This window comes from Vulpes lagopus, chromosome 16, assembly GCF_018345385.1.
Source record: "Vulpes lagopus strain Blue_001 chromosome 16, ASM1834538v1, whole genome shotgun sequence".
Classification (NCBI taxonomy): domain Eukaryota; kingdom Metazoa; phylum Chordata; class Mammalia; order Carnivora; family Canidae; genus Vulpes; species Vulpes lagopus.
In genome coordinates, this window is record NC_054839.1 from 22407216 (window position 1) to 22424752 (window position 17537).

Sequence of the window (17537 nt, forward strand, 5' to 3'; positions counted from 1 at the left end):
CATGCAAGGCAGATATATAAATAGTTACAATGAGCTTGGATTAAATGCAACTTTGAATTATTTGACTTATAAGAAAATAACTACTACATACATATGTACATACACAAAAATAACATTTACTTTTTCTTCAAATTATGTCTCCTGTCACATTTTTAATTGCAAAACTCAAGAAATCCCAGTCCCACAGAACTATTATGAATAGGGACAACTATAGCTTAACTTCTTTTGGTAGAAAAAAGAAACACACACACACACACACACAAGCACGCACCTGGGAATTTGTGACTGCTCATACATCTGGGAACATCAGCCAGAGTGCAGCACAAACTCTCCCTGCTGTTAGACAACAAATCCTATTTATTTTTTAACCCGCTTGTTCACTCTGTTTTTGTTGATCTGTCCAGACTTTGGCTAGATTCTGGAGTTCTCTTGCCAATAAGGATAGACAGCCAATTGAGGTATTATGGTTTGAACATATTCCTTTAGAATTTATAATACCATCTGTATAAACCTGGAATACAAGTCTGTTTTGACATAAAAACTGGTAACAATTCCCCCCAACAATAAAAAAAAAAATATGTGCTGATTTATACATTAATTTTGTGGAAGTCCTTTAAGTTCACTAACTAAAGGGACTTAATTCTTAAGTCTTTTACAGCAAAGTAGAAATGGCAAGAAAAATACTAATTACATGTTCAGAATGTCCACATAATTGCTTGCTTTCTCTTTACTAGCATAAAGTCTGGAGAAGGAAAACTATAAACTTTTGGATCTCTTTTCAATGAATGAATTTATCTTACTTTTTTTCTTTTTTTTCTTCTTACATTTTTTTTCTATTTGAAAAAATAAAATGAAATGATAGATTCAAATATTTGCTTATTTAATGACCTGTTGGGTATGCCGTGAGTTCTGTGGAACTCTATCTTGGAATTGTGATGAATTCTCTCTCTCCCTGGCATAGTATGAAAAGTGAGTGTGCAGAAAGACCTTTATTCCTGGAAATAAATAAATAAATAAGAACTTTTTTTTTATGTTATTTGGCACAAGATCCCAGCAAAGCCTCCCCACATTTTGAGCAATATTTTATTTTAAATTTTATTTATTTGAGAGAGTGTGTGCACTCACAAGCAGGGGAAGGGGCAGAGAGAGAGGGAGAAGCAGATTCCACACTGACCCAGGAGTCTGATGAGGGGCTAGATCTTAGGACTCTGGAATTATGACCTGAGCCGAAATCAAGAGTCAGGCATTTAACTGAGCCACCCAGGTGGTCCCATTCTGAGCAATATTGACACTCTTCCTCATAGCTGAAGTCATTGTCCTCCTCTACAGCACCTTAGGAAAATCATGTTCAATATTCAAATCACAGTTTGGAATTCATTATCTGTCTCTGATTCATTTCTCATTTCCTGAACCTGGCATCTGCACCTTTCAATTCACATTTTTACAATACCTTTCCTCAACATGATGATTTTTTTTTTATTTGAATGTCTATCAGCTCCCATTTTATCAGTCCCAATCAAACACCACGACATTCTTCAGTCTCAGCTCTGGCTCCGGATCTCTGATCTAAGAACTATTGGGGAGATATAATTATAAACAAAGTCTTTTCCCAACCCAGAAAGACTCTCCACCGAGTTAGAAGAGAAAGAAAGCAGTTTGGTTGTTGGAGAAGTATTCAACCATAATGTGATGTAGATCACAAGCAACCCACTAAGAAATTTCAAAGACTGAAAGAAATCACACCCTAATATAGCCCAGCAGACACAACTCTTTACATATGCCGTGTACTCAATATAAATAACAGCCAGTCTTGAAGTAAGTTGATTTGACAGCACCATTGGTCACATCTAGTGCATCTGCACTCTACCAGGGAAAAAAAGACTGAATCTCTGTTAGATAAGAGTAAGAATATGATTCTCTTATCCTTATGACAGAGATAGTTTTACAGTTGGAGGCAATTGTAGGTGCCACTAAGGTTAGGCACCTACCTTCCCATGGAAAGTGGGAGATGGGGTTGCTACCTGCTTTGATTTCAAAGAGATGGTCCCAGGTCCTCCAGAAAGCATTTCTGGGGTCTTAAAACTGAGAGGCTGATTTTGCTTTTAAAAAGATTTACATACATTTCACAAAGTGAAAAACCTTACCTTTGCAAATGTCTAAGATAATTAAGAAAACAAAAGTGAGGAAAGTGTCAAGGTGGGAGGGGGAGAGTCCTTTTCCTTTATGTCCAACTGGAAGATATTTTTTCTATTTGTATTTATCCTTACAGTATCAGTATCATGGCCATGAGTGTCTAGTGGATGTCTTATGGGAACTAAGGCTGAATAATAGGAACTTCAAAGATTTTTTGGTTTGTAAGTATTCAGAATGAGGACTCTATTTTCCTCTATTTTCAATAAGTAACTAATAATTCTAATGGGAAAATGGTCAGAGGGAGGAAAATGCTCTTCTGCATCTTACAGAATATTGTTTGAAGTTCCATTGTGACCATCTTATTTAGAGGATGAAATTAAGGGCAGCATATCTTAGAAAATCTCCCTAAAGAACATTTAATAATGCTTCCCCTCTTGCAAAAGGTGAAAACTAGATTACCTTCCTGTAGAGCTCATATGGGTAGGGCTTTTATTTTAAAGTGAATTGTTTATATATAATTTTATATTGATTGGAATGATCTGTCCAGAGAAACATCGATTTATATATTACTAAATTTTAAACCCTGAAGAGAGATTTCTTGCTCCAAGAGTAGCTTTCCACTTCCCATTTCTCTGCCTAGCCATTAGGGCTCATTGGACTGGTGAAGAAAGAAGCCCATAACGTAGGGTTATTACGGAACAGGCTTGATGTTAAGGGGGAAAAAAAAGGCAGGGGTTGATAAAGAAAGTGGAAGAATAGTGTATAATGTTCTTAGTGATTACCTCGTTTGTAAAAAGTAAGTGGAATTTTAACAACAGCCAAGATAACTTTGTTGTTCCTATCTGATGCTCTCCCTAAGGTTCCCTTCTTTTGTGCGATGGGTCATTTTTCCTATGGCTAATTTATTCCAAATTCATTTCCACTTTAGGGCCTATACACATTATGTTCCTAGTAAGTAATGCTCCCACTCATGTCATTTAGGTCTTTCCTTAAATTGTTTCCTTACCAAGCCATCCCTGCTAACTATCTAAAGTGGCCTTTCTGAGGCACCTGGATGGCTCAGTCAATTCAGTACCTGACTCTTGATTTAAGGTTGGATCATAATCTCACAGTGGTGAAATCAAGCTCCGAATGGGGCTCCCCACTCAGGAGTGAGTCTGCTCGAGATTCTTTTCTTCGGCCTCTCCCTCCACTTTTCTAAAATAAATAAATAAACCTTTGAAAAGAAATTAAGCAGCCTTTCCACCATTCCATAACATAGTGATTGCCTCCCTGCATTTTTCTCTACAGCACTCATTATAGCCTCAATTGTTTTAATTTTAGATTTATTTTGTCTTCACAGTTAAAATACAAGTTGCCTGAAAGCAGAAACTTTGTATATCTTGTTCATACCATGTCTGGGAAATATGCCCAGAACGGAGCCTGGGCAATAAAAACTACTGAAAAACAAGATAGGGGAGTATACAATATGTATCCTGAGAATTAAGGGGTAGAACTTACTTGGAGGATTGGCCAAAATTGGTGAGTTCAGTATTTTAATTGTATCTACATATAAAAACTGAGCTTTAAAAGCATCTTTTAATATCTGTTGTATTACAGTGTTTAATATGATTGAATAATGTATGTGAGATAAGAGAATGGAAATGAGCCCTCAGAAGCTACTTTTCAGTATCCACGTTGCTCTTTATTGCATTCCAAGGTAGGATTAGAAAGTTTGTGACATCATTGGCTCTGCCTTCTCTAGCCAATTTATGATATTAATACTCCAACATACATGATCATGTAATGGGAGTCATCAGTTGGTAGACCTGAATTATCTGTGTTAATTTTTAATTTGAAAGTTACCTGTTAATGGCTTGATGTTCCTCTGTTTTTGCTGTAAATATTTAGATATGTAATCTTTCCCTCAGTATTTATCATTATGTCAGACAGGTAATAAATATTCACTAGATATTTGTCACCAGATTGAATGAATAAATTAATGAATAAACAAAAACATTTTTTTGCCCTGAAAAATTAAGCTTAGAGTTTGCAAAAGGCCAAAACAAAGACTGACATGATGCACAAGGGCATTAGATGATGGATTGTGGAAATCTGAATGGACTAATGATTGGATTAATGAACCTGTGAATGGTTTGTCTACATTTCTAGTTTTTATTTACATGAAAAAGTACTGTATTAGATCAATCAGTGAGTAGTTAACAAGCATTCAATAAGCAACTTCTAAGAGCCAAGTTCTCCTCTATGTACTGGGTATATAATTGTAATCAAGGGACAGTATGATATAGATCCCCAAATGAGCCCCCCATTTTTGTCCAAGCTCCACTGATGGTGGCCTTTCTAGATATCTATTCTTTGATAGCATGCACACGCATGCACACGTTACAACTGTGCTTTAAAGCAACACATTTTTATTCTATTTTTAACTTATTCAGAAATTTTAGTAAAAGCAGAAGACCAAAGCAGTCCTTACATTCTCTGAATTACACATATCAATCAAATCTATAATCCACATATTCCCAAATTTTGATTAACAAGAAGTTATAAAGAAAGAATTAAGCAAAAAAAAAAAAAAAGATTAAAGAAGATGACAACAGGCCTAAACAATTGCAATATAATAATTTTTTCTGTGATTAGATGTTTCAATTTCTAATGATGTTTCTTAGTAAAGATTTCAGGAGAAAGAGTATGTATTCCAGTAATCAATATAAAACATTCTTGATATAATTCAAGATTGGGAACTTTATTTCTTGAAAACACATTTTTAGATTATAACAACAATCAAAAACCACCTCAGCAGCCATATGATGGTCTTTGCCAATCCTCTAGCAGGTGAATCACTGCATAGTGAGCACAGTCTTGTGGGATAATTGATTTAAAAATCAAATTAATTAAGAGCGCTGCAGGAGTTAGGTCTTTATTATTTTTCCTGCTTTCTGTCACTCCTTAAATATCTTCTATAACCTGAGAGGGTGAGGGCAGCCTGGGTGGCTCAGCAGTTTAGCTCTGCCTTCCGCCCAGGGCGTGATCCTGGAGTCCCGGGATTGAATCCCACATCAGGCTCCCTGCATGGAGCCTGCTTCTCCCTCTGCCTGTGTCTCTGCCTCTCTCTCTCTCTCTCTCTGTGTGTGTGTGTCTCTCATGAATAAATAAAATAAAATAATAAAATAAATAAAATAAAATAAATAAAGTAAAATAAATAAACTGAGAGGGCTATTTGAGATTAAAACATGCAATTTTCCTTTCGGGACTAATACACATGATGGCATTAATGTATTAGATTGACCTCAACTAGGATAAATTCTAGCCTCAGCAATGAGTTTATATACATATATATATATAAAATATAATATATATACGTGTATATACATATATATACATGTATGATACCAGTAGCTACAGGAAAAACAGCAACATCTATGATATATTCTGTCATGAACCACAAAGTCAAATATCTAATAAAACACAGATACAAAAAATACCAAATTCATTCTTTGCCCTTCTTTTGTTGATTCCTTAAAAATACTTACAGCACTAAATTTCAGCATAAGACTGTGACATTTAAAATTTTCTTGTAGTCATTATGATTTTCAGTAAAATAATCAGTAATATGAACTAAATAATACCTGGTATACATTCATTACTTACTTTTTACTACTCTTTGTGCATTACATAGATTTATCTCAATTATATGCATTATCTCAATCAGTCCTGGAAATAGGACTGTAGCAACATTTATCACTTTTGTTTTTCACATTAAGAAACTGAGAATTAAAGGAATTTTTAGGACACCTGTCTGGTCAATGGTTTACTTACTCAGAGAGACTCAGCTCTAAAGCATTCTATGTCTATTGGTCTATGGATTCTAAATTTCAGCTTTGTCTTTGTTGTTTTGTCAGAAACTTCGAACAATTAAAAATTAACATATGTGCAATCTATAACACATGATTACATCATGGTGTTGGGCATTAGGGAAATAAAGATTAATCAGACTTAATTACTGTCTTTAATTAATTCTCAGACTAGGGAAGACACACTTGTAAGCCAGTCATTATGTTATACTGCGATAAGTGATCATAGAGGCATAGTCAAAGTGCTGTGTAAGCAACAAATGAGCAATGCCCAACTTTCTCTGGCACAGCAGGCTTTGGGGACTGCTTGGGTGGGAGAAATAGTGTGCCCACATCTAGATTAACCTGAGTGGACATGGAGAACTGGACCCTGATGATGCCTTGCTGGATCATCTGTGATGATATCCATTCCTAATTGTTACAGGTGTTGGCTAGTAGCAACTCACAGCTGCCTTTTCTCCAGTGACTTGGCGCTTGTTGCCAAATATTCCTCCTCCACCCCAGAGGCTACATGCATCCCTGCTGCTGGAGGCAGAACTCCTCAAGGAGTAACTGAATGACACATAGAGTATGCATTTCTTCCCCCCTGACTTCAAGGTACAAATGTGCTGGTACAAATTGTGCTGCAAAACTTCCAAGTGATTCAGGCTAACTAATCCTCAGCTAAGAACTCATTCTTGCTTGATTTCCCCCCACCCCACCCCACCCTGATCTATTCTTTCATTCACTCCTATCTTCAGAAAGTATCCCTTTAAATCATTTGAAAGAGTTTCTATCTCAGGCTCGACTTCTAGGGAACACAGTCAAAGATGGAGGATTCCACATCCAGACAGTGCATAAAAATTGGATTTTAGGTTGTATTCAGGGTAGTAATAGGAGAGGAAGTGGTGAGATAGTCAAATGAAGGAAGTAGACAAGTAACAATGTCAAACCTAATGTTTTCATGTAACGTGTGTGTATGTGTGAGTGTGATCATAAATTTCTTGAAGCAAATCTTATTTTCTTCAATTGTATATCTTTTCCTATTATATCCCTTCAGTCTTAAATTAGTCCCACATGGATCACATGTCTCATACCTGGAGTGATATGCTTCAGAAAGTAGAGATTATAAGCCTTTTAAAATAAATGAACAAAGATGTGGGATTCTAAATGTAACAATGATCTTGTCAAATTTTATTTATCTACTACAGTGTTTGACAAAATATTTTACCTAACAAAACATTTTACATAAATATTTTTCTTATCAACTTTCTCTGATATTTTCGAACACATTCAAGGACACTTGTCATAACAAACAATTGTGTTATTTGGACATGCCATTACTTGATTGGAGAATGGCAAATATAATAGTGAAATTGTCACAAAATCCAACTCAAATTGACTTACGCAAAAAAGGCAATTACCATATGATTTAAATGAAAAGCCAAGAATTGTCATCAGTTCTGTCTTAATCTGAGTGTCAGATACTGTCGTCAGAAAGAGTACTTTTTCTTCTTTTCCTTCTGTTCACATTGGCTTTTCTCCAGCGTCAAGTGACAACAGAATTCTGCCCTCAGATCCAATCCTAAATCCTCCTAGGTATCAAACAAGCAATATAAAAGAGCTTCTATTTTAGTATATTATCATATAGTCCTCCTGTTTCCTTTTCTTACAAAGTAGGTGATATGTCTATTTCTGAAATAACCACTGTGGCCAGGAGCTAGTTCTATACAAATTTACTATGTTATCTGGTGTCCACTAACAAAACACGGTGGATAAGAGGATTTGGTTCTTGGCTTGGTTAAATGTGGATCACACGTCCTAAGCCTGGTGCCACAGAGAAAGACCCTTTTTGTTCACATAGCTTTCAAGAATGGGCATATGGGAAACATTTCCAAAAAAGGAATTAAGAATGATAGGTAGGTCCAAAACAAGATATTCTGTCATAGAAATGGTATTTATGGTGAATAATTTAACACTCAGTCAATGCGTAAAAAGTGAACCTAGAAATTACACTAAATTACAGAAAAGAGTTAAATAGTTAAGAATAAAAAGTATGCTTTAAAATTTTATAAATGTGAATGAAGATTTTAAAAATGTTTAATGGAGGGGATCCTTGGGTGGCGCAGCAGTTTGGCGCCTGCCTTTGGCCCAGGGCGCGATCCTGGAGACCCAGGATCGAATCCCACATCGGGCTCCCGGTGCATGGAGCCTGCTTCTCCCTCTGCCTATGTCTCTGCCTCTCTCTCTCTCTCTGTGACTATCATAAAAAAAAAAAAAAAAAAAATGTTTAATGGAACATTCCCATATGAAGCTCAAATGATTAGATTGGCATAAAATATCTCTATCTTTGAAGTTATGTAAAGTTATGTATCTCCTTTGGATAAGTCAATTTTGAATAAATTAATGAGATAATTGATATAATCACTAACGTGGTGATATATTCTTTAATATTAAACTTTTTATTATTAAAACATAGCTTCAAGAAAAATACACAAAATAAAATATACTTTAATTAATTTTAATGAAGTGAACACAGTATTAGTAGCTACTAATGTTCATTGCTAGATCCATTAGTAAGTTCAGGGATCCCTGGGTGGCGCAGCGGTTTAGCGCCTGCCTTTGGCCCAGGGCGCGATCCTGGAGACCTGGGATCGAATCCCACGTCAGACTCCCGGTGCATGGAGCCTGCTTCTCCCTCTGCCTATGTCTCTGCCTCTCTTTCTCTCTCTCTCTCTCTCTCTCTCTGTGACTATCATAAATTAAAATAAAATAAAACACTTTAAAAAACTGTTAGAAGTTCACAACTTGTAATAGTCTATTCCTATCAAATATTTTTTATGTATAGAATAACTTTATAAATAATCATGTATCCTTATCTATTCTTTGGTTATGCAGTGGTGTCGGAGAAAAGACAGTATAAATATTTTGCTTATATGTTTTAGTCTCTATATTTGGAGATACTGTAAAGTTGTCTATAATCTTATAGAGATTTTAAAATATCTTTAATATCATTATAAACTGATAAATTTAAACACATTTGATAGATTTTAATGCATTGCAAATTTTATCCTTAATGGGCTCAAATTGTGTTCTTTGACAACAGAAACCTTTTCAAGCTGGCTCCATCCTTTGACAGTATCTCAGTAAACATTAATGGCTTTTTTGATATCTGATTTAATAGGAAACTCAGGTTTATCTTATATATTTATTTTTTGTCCCAGAGCTGGAATTAGTCATTTCTCTAAAAAGCACTACTTTTTTAAAGTATGAGGTGTCATGTTATGACCAAAATTAGATCATGAGGAACACTCATTTGCTACTAGGTTGATCAACGTTTCTAGGCATTTTCAGTGGTTACATATAGGTAAATATATAATATACACCCACACCCACCATCCCCTCCATATGGACATTTGTGTGTTCATACTGCTTCAATTGAGATACTGAACTACAGGTTTTTTACTGAAACACTTTCTATATTAAATCTGTGCCTCTTTTTTTTTTTTTTCCCCACACTGTGAATCCTGGTTTTCAAGGATACTGGGGTTGCAGACTTAGAATATCCCATAGAATGCATACATCACAGCAAACTGAAGAATAACAATCTTAGTACTCTAATTTTATATCAGAAAGGATTCTCCAGGGAAACAGAACAAATAAGACAATAGGATAGATAGATAGATAGATAGATAGATAGATAGATAGATAGATAGATAGATACTAAGATTTATATTAGGATGGAATTATACACACACACACAGAAGAAGAGAAAGAGTCATTTTAAGGAATTAGTTCAAGCAATTTAGGGTGTTGGGCAGTCTGAATATACAGAGAGCTCCTGTATAAGCCACACCTAATTTCCTATATATTGATAGCTAATATTATTATGACATACATGTTACAATTAACGAACTAATATTGATATATTATTGTTGGAAAAATGTCTTGTGCATGAAGTTTTTCACTCTTCATTTGGCAGCATAAAAACATGCCTTGGGCTGGAACATTTCCTGACCAAGAGATAAAAAGTCTATACAATGCAGTGCTGGGCTTACCAATCTATATGGGAATATATCTTCTGTTTCAGGTACAAGGTATTTTCCTTTGTTCTCTAAAACAAAAATATCAGTGGCCCTCAAACAAGCCCCCAGCTTGCAGTATTTTAGAAGTCACAGACAGGGATCAAGATACTTCCATGGCAGCAATAAAGGAGTGCACATAGACCCATTGCCCTGCATCAGGCATAAGATAGACCCACTGGTCCTGGGGAACCTATGTCCCCTAGTGAACCCGATCATGCTCTGTCTCTTCTCATAAATAAAGCACTGTTCTATCCAATGCTCAATTATATTGTATTTTCCTTTATGACTCTGATACCAAAATGCAATGGATAGGAGTGTTTAGACTTTTACTTCTGGTGCTTGGCTTAGTGATGATTTTTGATATTTTTCCATGTAGTTAGAGTCCTCCCTTGGAATCAATAACTGGTGCATGGCACCTTGATTGACAATTATTAGCTGAAGTCCACACTTTTCAGAGTTTCTTCATTATTTTATGATCCTGTGCCCGGATTCCAAAAAGTGCCAAATTACATTTAGGCATCATGTGTCTCTAGACCCCCTCTTAGATGTGATAGTCTCTAAGACTTCCTTTGTTTTCAATGACTAGCAGCAATTCATGAGTACTAGATAGATATTTTGTAGATTGTAGCTGAAACGGAGTCAGTCCTTTGCTTTTTCTCACCATTAAACTGAGTTTGTGGGTTACTGGGAAGAAAACCACAGAAGTAAAATGTCTTTCTTATTACATCATGTCAAAAGTATACACAATCAATGTGATTTATTGCTGTGGAGTTAATCTCAATCTCAGCTGACTGAATTGATTAGGTTTTTCCCTTTCTAAGGTTATTATTTTTTTTTTCTCCCTTTCCATGCACTATGGAAAGAAGTCACCATATGCAGCCAACCATATGCACCCTTAAGGAGAGGGAAGTTAAGAGCCATCTGCCTTAAATTATTTGGAATCATTCTGCACAAGAGATTTGTGCATTCACTTACATTACTTATCAATTATTTACGTATATCAATATATTAGTATAGATTCATAGATATTGACTTTGTACTTTGGTTATAATCTAATACCACTCTAATTTGTTGTTCAATTGTCCAGCTTTGGTCATTTGCAATTCTTTCTTGGCTTCTTTGTTCCTTTGATATATATACATATATATATATATATATTTGATTTATATATATTTGTTTGATATATATTACACACACACACACACACACATATGTTTTTGTTGTAAACATTTCCTTAATTTCTGTCACTAAATGATACTCTGAGCTTATATGGTATTCCTTACCCTAGTCCTAGAATAAGCCATTTTCTAAAAGCTCTGTTTCTTTCACCAGAGGATGATATGAGAAATAAAATTCTAATGACCAGGTGTGCTTGTTGTTGATGGGGTGTCATTGCTTCTAGGCCTCCTACACAAGGAAGTATATGTATGTATGCTAACCTGTGAAAATACACATATCCAAAAATGTCTTGTATGTATCAACCTGTATGCATATTAAACTGAGATTATACTGATGCCTTCAGGGCTAATCTATTACCACTTGGTCATAGAAGCTTATCTGTAATCTCTCACTTCGACATTGAGAGACATGGCTATAACTACTACTATTTGTTTATTTTTCATATGTTTTGGTTATAAGAATATGCATTATTCACATACTTCTTTTATTGCGGATGTGTGGAGATGCCACTTGTCCTTTACAGATTGACCACTTTCATTGCCAAAGTTTGATTTACTTTTGTAACCTCCGTGATAACTTTATTTTTTATTCTTGGACAGCGGATGCCTAATTAATATTTATTATATTGTCATTACTAAGTCAGACAGCAGCTCATTTTAATAAAATGTATGGTCAAAATAAATTTTTAAATATGATTAAAATTAAGTTGAACTATCAGGTAATATGTGTAAATTCTCCACAAATGGGCTAAATTTATATAGTGCTAATAGTATGTTATATGCCTCAAAAAGATAAGTAGTGGTTTTTAGTAGTCATAACTTGCTGAAGCTTAAGAAGTAAGATTGAAACAGAATTGTAATATCTCCCAACACTCTGAAGGGTTTTGATCAGGAATGGATGCTGTATTTTGTCAAATGCTTTCTCTGCATCTAAAGAGAGTATCATATGGTTCTTGGTTTTTCTCTTGCTGATATGATGAATCACATTGATGGTTTTATCTCATTAACTATGCAAGTATCTTTAATATTGCCAACTTTCAATATTACTTCAATTTTTCTTATGTATTAAGAAAATTTCAATTACTTGATGTAATAAAATTGAACAACAAAAATTATACTTTCTTATAACACTTCCAAACTTCATTGCTGATTATTTGCTTCTATTAGAGTTGACATAAATGTTGTATCATTGCCTTTCAGGTGAATTGAGTCTGTAGGTAGCCTGAATCTGTCAAAATGATTTTGATAAAAAGTAGGTTTCAGAAAGTTATTTTTTCCTTTCTAATTCTTTTCTCCAGATGCTTCTAAAATAATAAATATACTCCCTGGAGATAATTAACCACAGCGGGATTTTAAGACATAATTATTTGAAGATCTATAGCATTTTAAGATTGATCCTTTAAAATAATATTATTTGTATTGTTTCAAAACACATCTTGTCTCAAGACTTATACTGCCTGACTTATAAATATATATAATATATGGCTATTTGTGTGAGGAATATTAAGTCATCTGTGGTTTTTATTGTGATTATATATATATATATGTATATATATAGGATCTATGATACAAAGAACATGCTCTAAATTTAGATAGTTTAGAATAATGAATTTGAGGAAATGGCTATCAATAGTAAATTGGTATTTTATTTAGTATGAAATGTCCAAATAATTTTTTACCATCAAATATATTTAAATATGTTTGCAGTAGTTTATTTGGTTTTTTATTCTTATGATTTTTAAAGGAGTGTTCTTATTAGACAGTCTTTTTTTGTATAATATTATCCACTAATGAATGCAGGAGCAAAATAAATTTAGCAAAATCACCATTTTGCAAAAACTAATAAAATAAGTGATTTAGGAAAATAACATGAATAAATGTTAAAAAACGTAAGTCGAATATTAGTGAGGAGATCACTCTTCACAGCATGCTAACGCTAATTCACAGATTGTTTGCTGGTCATAGGGAAAAAACAACTTTGTCATCCAGGAATCAGGTTTTAGCAACTGAAACCACCAACAAAATGAACTTCCTGAACCATGGGACAACCACATGTTTTATACCTCCTGGTTGGTATAACATCAAGTATACCATATATGATTTTTTTTTTGGCAAGTAAACAAATGGAAAAAAATATGTACGTTTTAACTTACACTTAACAGTGAATATTATTTCTCCTTTTCACATTTCCATAGAGGAGGTTTCAGATGTGACCACTCTTCTCATTGAGTATTATTAGGGAAAGCATATCTGTTTTCTCTATGCATCCTCCACTTTCACTTCCCCAAGGTAAAAGTGATGTAAACTTTTTTTTTTTTAATTTTTATTTATATATGTATGATAGTCACAGAGAGAGAGAGAGAGGCAGAGACACAGGCAGAGGGAGAAGCAGGCTCCATGCACCGGGAGCCCGATGTGGGATTCGATCCCGAGTCTCCAGGATCGTGCCCTGGGCCAAAGGCAGGCGCCAAACCGCTGCGCCACCCAGGGATCCCAGTGATGTAAACTTAATTGATAAGTATCTACCATCTTTAGAGTGATATTTCCTGTGAAGTATTTTTCCTTTAAGCCTTTATGCAGTATATACTTTGGCCCTGCTGCTTCATCCACCAAGGAGAGCTTTCTGGAAATACTTGGGGGAGATCCACCATTTATCTTCCTTACTCATCTACAATTAAGCATGTAGTTTGATTTTGAAGTGCAAAGTAATAGTCCCAGTTTCGTTTTCTAATTCTGTTCTTGTTAGATGGCCATTGATAAAGCTTATATATTGATTGCTTTGGCTTTGTACATGTCCTTTGTCACCTGGGCCCTAGAGGAGGGAAAAACCGTGGTTGGCAGCTTTATGTTTATGGATTTGCATCTTCCAAAATAAATTGTAGTTACATTTGCCTCCCTTAGCCTTATGCTTAATATTAAATGAGCATTAAATAAATATGCACTGTTGGTACAAATGGATTCTAGTCTTTCATCATAAAGAATCTCATAACTGTATCTATATAATCATTTCATCTGTCAGTTACATTATATATAGGGATGACATATAGTTATTACAGTACAGGATTCGGGGATAGGTTTCTCTGGCTAATTTCTGGTCTTATATAATATTAGATATAAATTTACTTTGTTTATTTACCTTGCAGAGATTTGTTATAAGGAGTAAATAATACAAATAAAATTCCTAGTATTATATCAGCTGCAGAATAATTACATCAGGTATAGTTTAAGAAATTTCTATGTGCCAATCCTCTACTCAGTAATTCACTTAGGTTATTTCTCTAAATTCCCTCTCAACTGTTTGATGGAGGTTCTGTTATTATTGCCACTTTACAGGTGATAAATTTAACAAAAAGAAATATTCAGTAATTTTTAAAAACCTTACATCTAGTAAGTCTCTTCCAGAGCCCCTTGATCATTATCCTATATAATGCTTACTAAATATTTCTTCTTTTGCTTTTTGCTTAGGTTTAGTTCTATGCTATATGCTGATGATACAAAGATCAGTAAGAAAAAAAAATGCTGATATTCTAGGAGAGAAAAAGAAGATACAGAAAGGACCCAAATTTTACATCATTTTTGCATCCATTCTTGGTACTTAAATTGGGTATTGGCAGAAAACATACTATTCCCTGAAGGCACATTATATCCTAAATTTGCTCATATGCAATTCTAGATAATTATATATTCCAATTTCAAGTAAAATTACTAGCATGAAGTATTGTGTTTATTTTCCATCAAAAATAGATGCATATCCTTATCAGAAGGAAGCAAGATTTTACTTAGTTTGAAATATGTCCACATAGACAGAGTAAAATGGGTCACAACTTGAGAAGATAAAAAAAGGGAATAGCTGTTGAGAGAATTTTCAGATGCAGGCTCACATAGCTTCATAACACTGTAAAATTGCCTAAACTCCTTAACTTGCATGCTATTTCTTACTTTTAGAAAACACTCTAAAATCTGAAAACTTTTTAGAGGAGTATTGAAGTGTGGAAGAATTAATGAGTTAGCAATTTATAATTCCCTGAATTTACTTACTGAAATTAGGTGCAAGGGTTGGTAATAGATGGAGGGTAAAGGAAATTCTTCTAAAGGTTCAAGTTATATTGACCGGTTAGTATAAGATCAGTTATGTTAATAAGGACATACATTGATTTTTCAAACACAAGATTAAAGATAAAAGCTATTAATAATTATATTTTAAGAGCAAATCCAGAGGCTAATAAAGGTAAAACCATAGTGTTGACTCATCTATAGTCTGGTATATCGGTATGTAGAAATTTTACAAATTTGTACCATTTGCAATAAAGAAAATTAGTCAGATATATTTAGTTATAAGCTGGTAAATCAAATGTTTGGTTATGCCAAAAATAGGGGAATTAGAAATAATTCTAAGCGCATGGCACCTTCAAAATATTAAATGCAATATGTTAAAGCAAGTGCAAAGTAACCAGGTATGTTATAGGTACAACAAAAGTACCTATTTTTTACTGTTGAAAGAAGAATTTTGAATATCTTAATTAAATATACTTCTCTCTTGAAATGCTACAAAGTAGAAGTAAACAATGTGATGAATAAGTTGTAAAGAAATACTTAACCAAAAAAAAAAAAAAAAAGAAATACTTAACCATGCAGTATGCTTATTAGGATTTTCACACAAAACAAAATACTGAGTAAACTATTGAACATAGTTTACCTGTGATGAGAATATAAAAATATATGGACAAATTTTTAAATGAAGTAAGCAAGAAACTATTCATCTTATTTTACTTGTGTGTGTGTGTGTGTGTGTGTGTTTGTGTGTTTCTGTGCATGCACACACCCATTTTGGAAGTTGTTAATGAGTTTAAAGTGCAAAAAGGTAAGCCATAGTATAATTTGGTAGTGGCAAGATTTTTTTTTAAGATTTTATTTATTCATTCTTTTTAAGACTTAATTTATTCATTCATGAGAGACACAGAGAGAGAGAAGCAGAGACACAGGCAGAGGGAGAAGCAGGCTCCGTGCAGGGAGCCTGGCACGGGACTTGATCCCAGGTCTCTAGGATCAGGCCCTGGGCTGGAGGTGGCGTTAAACCACTCAGCCATCCAGGCTACCCAATAGTGGCAAGATTTGAATCGTTAGATACCAAAATGTCACCATTGTATGAAATAGTATCTGAGGAAGAAAGCCAGGGTGTATGTCCCTTAGCTTTTATGGTGTCCATATCAAATGCATCACAGTCTGCAATGTTCATTGTCCCAGGTCTGAAAACAGTAGTTTCATATAATGTGTTTAGTGTTATCTTTGTTTATGTCATAGAGGATGTCCTGGTACCCACTTTTCTATCATAGCTGGAATCAAACCATGCAAGTTATTAAACTGTTAAAAATAAAGTCACTTAGCATATCTTTTCTGGCTTTCAGGCTTCATGCTTTTGTTCTTTCAATGCTTTAATTCACTCCTCTTTGTCCATACCAAATTATCACCTGTCATTAGCAAAATCCTCATATCCCTTGTCTTCTTTGATGCTTTCTATGATTACTCTATCTTATTTAATATGTTAATTCTTATATCTATTTTTGCTATACAACCTATTTTGAAGTAATCTCAGACTGCTTATTGATATGACTTGTACTATTTTCTAAACTAAAATAGATTTTTGGATTCCTCAGTTATGCTTAGGTGGTTACAACATCTTGTTATAAGAGAGAATTATGTTCTATATTTATATTTTTTTCAATAACTGCAGAGGCATTTTAATATATTAACCCACTAAAATATTTAGTGATCAATTTGAATTTTTATAAATTCTTAAACAACTGTATTTTCTTATCCATTTTTATGAAAATTGATAAAACTACATATTTAAAATCCTTGACCATTAGTTTTATAAATATCTAGTGTTTTTATTTCTCAAGCATCAGTAAATATCCATTAGATAGAGAATTTTTTTAATTATAAAATTAGCAATGAACATTCCTTATGCCAAATGTCCTTATTTTTTAAGATATAGAAATTGAGACTAAAGGAGGTTTAATCTGGTCAAAGACCACACAGCTACTTATAATCAGAGCTGTGGTTAGAACACTGGTTTTCTAACTTCTAATTGAATGCTCTTTGTACGAAACATCTATGTGGGACCTTCATAAACGATTTATGAAGAAATAGAATATTTTTAAACCTAGTCCACAGATAGTACATAAGTCACATCACTTCAAAATTTTAGATTTAGAATAGAAAATCATTTACTGAATTTCTTTTGAAATAATTATATAACAATTTATTAAACAGTCTGAACATTGGGCTACATACAAAGACAAAAATGAAAG